This window comes from Stylophora pistillata, chromosome 4 (assembly GCF_964205215.1).
Source record: "Stylophora pistillata chromosome 4, jaStyPist1.2, whole genome shotgun sequence".
NCBI lineage: Eukaryota > Metazoa > Cnidaria > Anthozoa > Scleractinia > Pocilloporidae > Stylophora > Stylophora pistillata.
Window position 1 is genome coordinate 27,702,110 of NC_142522.1, and position 10,554 is coordinate 27,712,663.

A 10,554-nucleotide genomic window follows, 5' to 3' on the forward strand; every position below is an offset into this window, starting at 1 on the left:
TTCCCCGTGGTGTGCTAAGAGCAATTTGTTTCAACTGAGAGACTGTTCTCTTCAGCTCAAGCTAGTGTTAACTGGAAATTTGTTACTGATGCGCCAGTTATCATTGGATTATTTTTGTCACCATCAAGGTTTTGTTTGCACGTGTGCCGATAAAAATATGTTCGTCGCGTAACTAATTGTGCGTGAAAGAAACTCAAGTCGGCATCACGTTTTCGTGCTGCTTTGTGGCACTCTTAATTAATACATTAAAATTCATCTGAGAGGTGGAAATGCAGGTAGGTGAGAATTTTTTTCAATTCAACTGCCAGTAGATTTCAAAAGTGTCACATAGCCGGCACCTCTCTAATACCCGCAGTGGTGCGTGTCTAAGGCAAAATCAACAGCTTACCCGCGGGTAAACGGCGGGAAATTATGGTAATTACTATGCACCAGTAGGTTAAATAATCTGGAAGAGAATGACGAGCGGCTTAAGTCAACTGAAAAAGCCTTTGTCTCCCACCTAAGTACCCAAGAAATGATTTCAATTTTATCTTTAAACTACAAGTCTAAGTGCATGCCTCCCGGTCTGCCTTTCCTTATATTCTAAACTTAAGTTATCTTTTAGATCAGGAATCATTCTTTGTGATGTTTGCTGGATTTTACTCCTGGAGCAGTTGCTTAGTGTAGATCTAAAAGAACTTTTTTATACTGAAAATTTTTTTATTTTCCAACTGATATCTGGCGCACATGCAGTAGTGTCTATCTGGTACTGGAGCCATCATCCTTTGGTCTAGTATGTTTGTTAAGTGTTAACTATTACGTCTACTATAATGGAAAGTTATGAAATGACCGAGATAGACTTGTCCATTATTGCACCAGTAATCCCATAAAAAATTACTGCACTTGAAGCGCACTCAACGAGGGAAAAGGTTTAATTATATTTTCGACTCACGAGCACATGGCATTGCTTGACAACCTGCACTACGAACGTAGGGGGAGACTGGAACGAATACTGCCCAGTCTCTACAAATACACCACAGCACTTTGTTTCAAGTTAAGTTTAAATTTCATTTTAGCAATAGACTGCAATTTCTACTGGTTTAGCAGCATAATAACCTACACAGGATGTTTGGAGAACACAAGAAAAGTTTGTAAATCACTGGCCATCTGGCTTGAGTTTATTTATTGAGTGGAAGCTGTAAATCTGTAAATAATCTACAACAGAATCGTTTTTGTGTGGCTTACACGAATTGTAAACCACACCATGTCATGATCCAAGATGTTTATACCTGGATTTGTCACCATGAGAAGAGTACTTGTCACTGCTTTATTATCATTGAGGATAGGTTCCAGTCTACGCTCGGCTAAGTTATGTAAGCTTCAAAGCTTAAGCTTCAGAAAGGGGCCATTTTGTATTTATGGGTGTAATACATTGTTAAAGATGGTTTTCTGTCTAATTATTCATTCATCTTTGTTGCTTAGATTTCACACACCGGCTTTCCTATGGTCGGCTTGTCTTCTAAGTATGGATTACAGTAAGGAGTCTTCTATTTATCAACATTTAAACAAGTTGTTGGCAATACAAAATGAGGAATGAAATAGCTATAGTGTTTTGGTTAACCTTATAGTAACCTGCAATTTATGTACCGCTAGAATTCACATGACCAAGAGGTGCGGTCACATTTCACGTATGTCATTTACAAGAACATTTTTTATCCTGAATTTCTGTTCAAACCACAAGCTCAGTAAGAAAATTACTTAACCAGTCTTTTTGGTAGTCATGCTAAATACAGTTGTTAGCCATTGAGTGAGAATAGGACTTTTTGTTTCCATTTGAAAATAAAACACTGCTGTTGTCTGGAAGTTCAATGCTACAGCCCCTTCAAATGAAATTTTTCTTCAGGTTTACATATCTAAACCGATTCACAAATGTCTAATGCCTTACCTGAAACTGCAGTTTTTCGTTAGCATGAAAATCTTGGAGCTAGATGTCGACTTTGATTGATTCCAAACTTTGAGGAAGTATTACATAGAAACTCAGTGACAAAGTGACTTTGCTTCTATTAAGATACAACTAGCAGTCTAGTAGTTTAATGTTACAACTGAGATGTGATTGCTATTTCTTAACTTAGTCTACTATGTTTTCCAAGTAATGCCCAGAATTATTCAGACCTTCACATTTTATGACTTACTGTAAGCTTGGCAGTCTTCTAAGTTCTCCTCTTAATGGTTCAGATAAACATTGATATTTAAACTTGGTAGCAATACATGTGTATTGGGCCTTTATTTGGTAGACTACAGCTCAATTTTAGGCACTTGTTTGGTTTTGGTTAATTCATCACAATACTGATATACATGAAAAGTTACACTCTTGATTGGCGGAAAACAGCTAGGTACTTTTTTCATGTATCACTAGTGCAAAAGTAATTACTCAAGTACAAATGTTAACTAGCTTAGCAACAATAGATCAAGCTAGAAACCAATCAGATTTACACAAAGTAGGTTATACTGATTGATACACACAGTAGTTGGCCAAAATAAACGAAAGCTTGGACATTTTTATGTATATTGATTAACACTAACAAAATTGCACTCCTGAGCAAGATTTCAGCCGAAGGACAAATTTTGATAACACATACTTCATTTAGTCAACACTCAAATTTATCTGTCGTCAGTTTGTTGATTTCCTGTGAACGTGTATCTTTCATGTAAACATTATGAATAAGTAATAACATGACCTCTTATTTGAGAAGTACTTGTAATTTTTTTTCAAACTGCACGCACCCTATGAGCTCATAACATTTGTTGTTTGTGAAAAATTTACTTGTGCTTATTTCAAATACCAAAGTACACTTGAGTTAAATTAGCTTAGACTTTGTTGAGTTTTTATGAAGACAGTTCAATGGAACTGGCATTTGTTACGTTTATAGTTAGAGTTACTTAATGTGGATTAGATAACCGTCAGGCATCCTCAGAGACCCAGGGTTCAATTCACCTCTATAGACCCCCTAAAGCATAGTCTTAACAGATCACCTTCCAAACTGTCACAGTCATTTAGAATTTTGATTGGTACAGAAGTTCGATGTTTTTCTGGCCAATCAGAGGGAAGCAGGTCTCACAAGTCCTCTTGTGCTCTAACACAAATTGATATGTGAAGTTCAGTTGCTTACCATGTTTGTTTTGGACCGTTTGTAGGATAGATTAGCACTTTGCATGATGATATCAAGTTGACCATTTACATGATGATGTCAAGTTCACCTACTCATTTCATGTCTCCATAAAGCTTGAATTCGATAAACACACTAGCATGAAATTACATTTCAATAATAAGAAAACTTGAAGGATTCTGGTACTTATAATCCTTTTGATACCATCATGCACTTGCCTGTACATTGACGCCTGTGTTTAAGTTAGGTCTCTGATTATTGTTCCTGAAATCTATTATGGTGACAGTCTCTATCTCTATTGAATTTTATGTTAAATAAAACATCCAGGTCAAATTGTAAATCTTTAAGTGGGTTAAAAAATTATTAGCAACGTTAATGTAATGTTACTTGAGAGTACAACTCCACTTATGATTCATTAAAATATTGCTTGTGTTCTGATCTCAGTTACATACCTATCTTATTTCCCTATTTCTTCCATTTGCAGCCCCATATCCACCTACCTCAACTAAATTTTTCTTTGTTCTTTATTAAAAATACAGTCCCACAAAACTCAAGTACAAAAATTATAGTAAACGTTTTGCTCTCGACTAACTGAAAATAAAACTTTGTGCCTTAATGGACAATAGAAACCTATGCTAGGCATTGTGTTACTTTACATGACTGTGTGTATTGTTGAAAATTAATCATACATTCAAACCAAATCAAGCTCCCAATGGCTTCTAGTGTAGAATACATCCTTTCCCGAGTATCCCGGCACTTCTGCAAAGTTTTGTCCTTGTGTACTGGTACACAAAATGCCAAAATATTCATATGAAATGCTTCCCTAGAGTTAATTTCACATCACTTGCTTAGGAAAAGACAATCAACCAACAAACTTTAGAACTCAATTCTGCTTCATTATGTAAACAAAGTCATGACTGAATCTATCAGGCCAGTATTGGAGATGATGCTGACGTTTTTAGTTCCTAAAATCCTCTGGTTACATCTACAACCTTTGTTGTCAAAATGAGACCTCTATAACAAAGTTTGGCCATTAATCCTCATCTTGAAGATGAACATTTCAGGACTATTTTATGCTAGTTATCTTGTTTTATTGAGGAAGAGGAATAATATTGAAGACTCTCTACCGTATTTTCTTGAATAGAAGCCGCCTTTAATCAGAAGCCGCCTTTGAATAGAAGCCGTAGACTTGCTCACAAGTCGCGCTTTATCTTTGTCATAAGTTTATCGTGCGAGTCCTACCACACCAGAACAGAAAACAAAGCGAACGACTTTGAGAAAGTCTATAGAAGCCGCAGAAATCTAGTGAAAAGAAAAAATAGAAGCCGCCCTTGAATAGAAGCCGCAATAGAAAGTAGATAAAAAACGAAAAATTGTTTCATCATAACATAATGATTTCTATTTCACCTTCTTCAACGATTTTATCTTGTTCTCTGAGATAGCTGTATTTAAAGGTGTTAGGAAACTTTATTTCACAGGATTTCATATAGTGTCGCGTGGTATTTGCCTTCCATGTTAACTGGAGCAGATCTTCAGCGAAAACATTAAGTTTTCTCCGCTGACCTATGTATTTATGAAGAGAAATGCACTATGTTTGATTGTTATGAATACTTATTGCAGTTATCATGAGTTATATCTGATCAAAACAGAAACTGTGCACAATTCTCCGCCAGGAGTTTGGAGTCAGATTATTTTAATCACCTTCCGTTTTGCGACAATCTCGGGGCTAATTTTCGAGCACCTAACTCATGGAGCCTCTGCGGCGCATCAGCGTCACTGCAAGTGTCCCCCCTAGCGCGCTAAAACAAATTTCTTTACTCTGAATTTTTTGACTCGCAAGACGGACTTCGCTGAAAAGGAGGGACGGTTCGCAGTTTAAAGGAAGAAGAACTGAAATGATCGCTACATTGAAGTCCTTCGGCCAAATTACAATGCATACACAGAGTTAAACTCAGGGCGAAAAATGAATAAAGAATTTCACACCTATATAGAGCAAATTAACATACAGGAAGATATGATCAAATGCGCTTTACAACACTGAGCGGGGGACTTTACCAGACTGCTAGTAGCAGTTTACAATCAATAAAGGCGAATCTAACAGATGCTCCCTCCCCCCAATTCCCAGTAAACAGGCCAGACCACATCACAGTAATCTCGTGATGTGGGTTCTTTAACGTCCCCTGCCTAACCAAATGAACTAATTAATAGATGCAGGAGACGGGACCTACGGTTTATTCGTCCTTATGCGAGAAGACTAGAATGTCTATCCATTTCTTGATATTATAGAAAGGTAGTACATTCTCCTCAGTTATTTTAAGACCTTGAGTGTTGGTCCGGCCGGGGCTCGAACCGTCGACCTCCCGCATAACAGTCCGGCGCTCTAACCAATTGAGCTAAATATAACAATATTGTTATATTTGAGCTAAATATAACGCAGCGCTTGGTTAAATGTTCTCGAAGAGAAGAACGAGCGGCTTGAGTTAACTGAAAAAAAAAAAAAAAAACCTTTGTCTCGCGTTTTAAGTACTCAAGACATGATTCCAATGTCATCTTTAAACTGTAAGTTTAAGTGCTTGTTTCCCTGATTGCCTGTCCTATTTTCTTATTTAATATGGTATGGCAACCTAAATGCCTCTACTACTCGATTTTGACCAAGTTCCACGCTAAGACATCTTTTATCAAGAACAACCAAGAACTAAAGTTTCCGAGGCGGCTTATTTCCGGTTTGGTACAAACATGGTCCGACCTGTTTGGTTTTACCAAAAGATTTAACTGTCCACATGGATGTTGAGCTTAACCCTGGTGCCTTGCAGAAGAAACAAATTTATTTGCTAATCTGCTTACCTACGATTTCTGTGATATCTGGCCTGGTCTCGTATCCAGGTAATAAACTGTTGTCTGCGAATAATGCTGACACCCGCCATGTTGGATTTTGTGGTTCCTACTATTCAGGTATCTTCCATCGATTTTTTCACTGGCCTTGTTCATCGCCGTTATCATCGACCTACAAGAGATGCCGCGCTGGCCATCGAGTCAGAGAAAGGAGAGCTAGAAATATTCACAGAATTGAATTCTTGGTGTCTTATCCACGCGCTAGTCGAGGCCGGGATAATTTGCATAAAGGATCCATTTCAAATAGCCTCTGCGTCCTCACACCCCTGAACATAAACAATCACGTATCCTCTAACGTTACTTCGACGAACTCCTCACTTCATACAAATTCGTTCGTTAATCCGCATTCAATTCTAAACTTTGCGGTCCTCAGTTCAAGATCTGTTAGGAATAAAATCGAGAGCATCATTGACCACGTCGATGAAAGTAACATCGGCCTCTGCACCGTTACTGAGACCTGGTTAAATGACGCTGACTCCGTTAGTATTGCTCAGTTATCTGTGGCTGGCTATTTCTTCAATAATTTTTCTAGACAATCGCGCAACCGTGGTGGTGGTACTTGGATTCTGTTTCGAGACTCTCTCAACGTCTCGTTAGTAGATGGGAAGGAAAACAAGTCTTTCGAATTTTCGGAGTGGATTGTTTAGTGCAAAATCGCTCTATGGGACATGTGATAGTGTATCGACCTCCATATTTTTCGTTACACCCCGTTTCAATCTCTGTCTTTTTCGATGAATTCTCTCAGTTCTTAGAGAATGTTGTTATGTGTCCCTAGGCCCTTGTTATCTCTGGAGACTTCAGCCTTTACTTACATCACCTCCGTGACAATGCCACCAAGAAATTGATGGATTTACTGGAAACGTTCAGTCTTTCGCAACACGATTCAGGCCCGACCGATTTATCGCCGGGGTCATACCTTAGATTTAATTATTACTCGTTCCTCGGATGATATTGTTCTTGCTTCCCCTAAAACTACTTTTGCCATCTCCGATCATTTTATTACTCAGAGATCTATTGGTTTCTCACGACCAGCTTTGTAATGCAAAGAACTGACTTTTCGTAAACTCAAAAATATTGATATTGTCGCGTTCTCAGCTGATATTGCCTCTTCTATGCGTTGTGCAAGCGTACACTGGGACAACACTGATGCACTCTCCGACTGCTTTAATAAGACCCTTACTGACAAACTGGATAAGTTTGCCCCGCATAAAACAAGGACTATGATTAATCGTCCAAAGGTCCCTTGGTTTAATGATGACATTTAACAACTCAAGCGTAAACGTCGTCGCCTTGAAAAGAGAGCCGTGAAAACTGACCTTCCTGTTGACTAATTACCATGAAGGCTGATAGTTTCTAAAGAAACTGTTTGGGTGGGGGTAACGAAATAATTTGAATATATCAACAAAGTTGAAATGGTAAATTGGCCACCGTTACGATTATAAAAGCTGACGTTTCGAGCGTTAGCCCTTCGTCGGAGCGAATAGAGGAACTGTGAGTTGTATGTGCTTTTAAAGGCAGAAAATGGAGCTGCGTTATTGGTGGGAACATGGCAACGAGAAAAACACGAATAAATTAGTGGAATGAAAAGCGTTCGTTAATACCTGTGGGATTTAGACTGCCGGTTTGAAAGATGAGCTTTTGTTCAAGAGTTTTACGGCTTTTCGTGCTACCTAAGTGTAAGAAAAGACCGTAGATTGCCATATGTTGCTTAGAATGATTAGGTAAATTAAAATGTCTAGCGACTGGTTTCGATGTGTCCTTGTCATTTCTCTCCACGTCGCGATGGTGTTCTCGGAATCGGTCACCTAGTCTTCTGCCTGTTTCGCCGATGTAAATCTTTTTGCAATAAGTGCAAGTTATGTAATAGATTACATTGGTGGAGGTGCACGTGAAGTGATCGGTGATCTTAATGGATCGTTTGGGTCCCGATATTTTCTCAGTGTTGTGAATGAAAGGACACGTTTTGCATCGTACACAAGCGCATTTAAAAGTGCCTGGTTGGTCATTAGTCTGAAAAAAACTTCTGACCAAAAAATTTCCTATGTTTTTGTCGCGTTTGAATGAAATGAGCGGAGGCTGCGAAAAGATAGTGCTTGTCTCTGGATCGTTTTGAAGTAATTCAAAGTTTTTAAGAATGATGGATTTAACTGAGTGGTTGTGAGGGTGAAACGTGAGAGTGAATGGAATGCGGTCGGAATCTTCCTTTTGTGACGTTTGTAGTGCTGAATGTCGATCAACAAGTTGGGCGCAGTGGTCACCTGCTTGAAAGACAGAATCAGGGTAACCACGTTTATCGAAAAACCGGCACATTGACTCTGATTTATGGTGGAAATCAGAGTCATCACTACATAAACGACAAAGTCTTAGAAAGCGGGTAAAAGGAATGGAATTGTTAACGTGAGATGGATGCGAAGACGAATACAACAAGTACTTATGCGAGTCTGTTGGTTTGTAATACACACTAGTGCATAAACCGTTGTCTTCAATTTAAACTTTGATATCTAAAAAGGATAAAGAATTGTCAGAAATTTTCCAAGTATATTTCAGAGCCGGGTGAAAAGAATTGACTGCGGTTATGAATTGAGTCAGCTCCTCTCTGGAAGAGGAGGTGGCGCCGATACTGTCGTCGATGTAGCGACCGTAGAGTTCAGGTTTGGAGCCGTTGTATTGGCTGAAAAATTGGTTTTCGACAAAACCTACAAAAAGATTGGCATAGCTAGGTCCAAATGGGACCTAGCTATGCCAACCTATGGACCCCAAAAAGCTAGCAAAAGAATTTGGCACCTTCTTCCTTGAAAAAACTGAAGTCATAAAGGAAAAGCTTGACAAGTTTCAAGTTCAAGAACCTCGACTCATTCCTGTTACTTTTAAAGAGAATCTGGAGAGTTTTTCCGCGCTATTCATTGAAGAAGTGTCTAAGATTGTTCGAGAATCCTCCAAAGCCTCTTGTCGGCTGGATCCTTTCCTACATGGCTACCGAAGTCCTCTCTCGATGTATTAGCGCCCCCTATCACTGAGATGGTAAATCTCTCTCTTCTCAGTGGTCACGTTCCAGAAAATTGGAGAACCGCCGTTGTCATTCCTCCGCTGAAAAAACCTGGACTTGATTTGAACTACAAAAGTTTTCGTCCTGTCAGTAATCTTCCATTCATTTCCAAAGTAGTGGAAAAGGCTGCACTTCAACAACTTCTCGTCCACTGTTAAAAAAAAATGCCCCTCTTCCTAAATTCCAGTCCGGCTTCTGTAAGTATCACTCGACAGAAACTGCTCTATTAAAGGTGCATAACGACATCTTAATGAGTATGGATGATAAGGAAGTGACACTTCTCGTACTCTTGGACCTTACTGCTGCTTTTGATACCATTGAACATTCCATTCTTCTGAATATCTTGCAACGAGATTTTGGAGTCGTTGGGACTGCTTTAAATTGGTTCGACTCATTTCTGTCCAATAATAATAATAATAATAAAAAACTTTATTATACACAGAATTCAATAAGTTGTCACTTATTACAGTGAAGCTGTGTACCCCACCCATCCCACCCCAGGGGAGGACATCCATCACACAGTAATCTCGTGCGTGGGAAATTAACGTCTCCTACCCCTAACCCTCCAGGAGACGGGACCTCCATTTATTCGTCCCTATCCGAGTCGCAAATAACGTTTACTTGTTAGTGATAAGACTTCTGATGACTTTAATCTGAACTGTGGAGTCTCCCAGGCAGTTGTATGGGGCCTATTTTATTCACTCTCTACGTCTCCCGCCTCTTCAACATCATTTCTCAGCACCTTCCCTCCGTCTATGGTTATGCTGATGACACCCAGATTTACCTCTCTTTCCGACCGTGCTCTATCTATTCCGAAATTAACGCTGTCTCAGTGATTGAAAAGTGCATTGTTGGTGTTCGTTCTTGGTTTATTGCTGATCGTTTAACGATCAACGACGCGAAAACTGAGTTTTTTATTATTGGCACCCGTCAACAACTTGAAAAACATCTATTGAATCTATTTTCATTGGTAACACCCTCATTAAACCTTCAGAAAGCGTACGGAAGCTTGGGTCCTGGTTCAATGCCCATGCGCGAATGAATGTACATATAGGCAAGATTTGTAACAAGGCTTTTCGCGGATTATACAACATAAGACAGATTAGAAAATTCCTTACCGTTCAATCGACTAAGACACTAGTCCACGCCATTGTATCCTCACACCTTCTTTACTGTAACGCACTTCTCTTCGGTCGACCTAAATATCAACTCGATCGTTTACAGAAAGTTCAGAATGCTGCCGCTAGAGTGAATTTTCAGGTTGGGAAATTTGGTCATATCACTCCCGCACTTATCGACCTACATTGGCTATCAGTAACGTTCAGAGTTCAGTTTAAATTGCTCCTCCTTGTTTACAAGTCATTACGCACCCAAAGTCCTCCCTACATTAAAGATTTTTTATCCCTGAAACCAGCTACTAATTATGCTCTTTGCTCATCTGCACAATCTCTTCTATTCATCCCAAAAGCC